Below are 1,378 nucleotides of genomic sequence, written 5' to 3' on the forward strand. Positions count from 1 at the left end.
TGAGTGAGCAATTGAAATTCCAATATAGTTTGATATGTAATGGTGATTACTTTCATGTAAGGTGTAGAGCACATGTCTTGAATATTATTGTGCAAGAGGGATTAAAGGTGGCTTCTGATGCTTTGCAAAAGATTATAAAGAGTATAAAATATGTGAGAGGATAAGAGGTAAGAAAAATTGCATTTAAAGAATGTGTTATTCAAGTAAGGGGTATTGATTCCAAACTAGGTTTGAAAATGGATGTTCCTACTATATGGAATTCTACCTATCTTATGCTTGAGAGTGCAATTGGATATTGACGTGCCTTTGGAAGTTTGGCTATCCGTGATAGAAGTTATGTTTATTGTCTCTCAAATGATGATTGGAAAAGGGCTGAAAAAATGAGTTCTTGAAGCCATTTTATGTAATGACGAATTTGATTTCAAGTTCTTCTTATCCAACTTCTAATCGTTACTTCATGCAAGTTTGGAATATAGAATGTTTGTTGCAAGAAAATGTTAAAAGTCATGATCCGACGATTAAAGATATGCCATTGAGTATGAAAAAGTTTACTAAGTATTGGGATCAATATTGTGACATTCTTGATATTGTGGCTATTCTTGATCCACGAATGAAGTTTGAAACAATTCAATTTTGTTACAGAAAGATTAATCCTTCTACTTGTGAAGGAAAGATTAATTTTTTAAAGGATAACATGTATAAGTTGTTTGAAAAATATGTCAAATTAAATTCAAGTGAGTCAAACACTTCAAGTTCTCAAGTTTCCCTTCCAACACAAAAACCTTTTTTTACTAATGATGAGCTGGTGATGGATGCATTTGATGTAAGGTTTTAATTCTCAACTTATTTTATTTTATTTCTTACTTATGATGAATGACATATTAAATATGTTTCATGATGTTTTAGGAATATGTAGATTATTTGAGCAAACATGTTAATGACATTGGAAGGTCTGAATTGGACCTACTTCGAAATTATGAAAAAGTGCGTAATGTTTTTAAATTAGCGAAAAATTGTGTAATGTTTCTAAATCATTGAAAAATTGTGTAATGTTTATTTCCCCTTGTTTAATGGAATGTACCTCCTATACACAAAAGTAGTCACCTTTAGATAATCTTTTCCTCAAATCATCTGAAAGATCTTTAGTAGTTTGAGGGGATAAGGTTATGATGATCCATGAGAGTATCATGACATTGCATCTTTCTCACAATTCATAGAGAAGGTCTGTAGGCACAAGAGTCTTGATGCCCCCATCAATAAGCTTCAACTTGCTAGGCACAAGAGTCTTGATGCTCCCATCAATAAACTTCAACTTGTTTTTGGAAAAAAGGGAATGCTTCATGCTTTTGCTCTAAGAATTGTAGTTAGTTCCATTTAA

The 1,378-nt window shown here is 31.9% G+C and overlaps 1 pseudogene; it reads left to right on the forward strand.

The window, feature by feature from the left end:
• The first annotated feature begins 236 nt into the window (after window positions 1-236).
• LOC148203948 (zinc finger BED domain-containing protein RICESLEEPER 2-like) lies at window positions 237-1,378 on the forward strand (annotated as a pseudogene).

Source organism: Vigna umbellata, chromosome 2, assembly GCF_029865625.1.
Source record: "Vigna umbellata cultivar VRB3 chromosome 2, Vumbellata_1.0, whole genome shotgun sequence".
NCBI lineage: Eukaryota > Viridiplantae > Streptophyta > Magnoliopsida > Fabales > Fabaceae > Vigna > Vigna umbellata.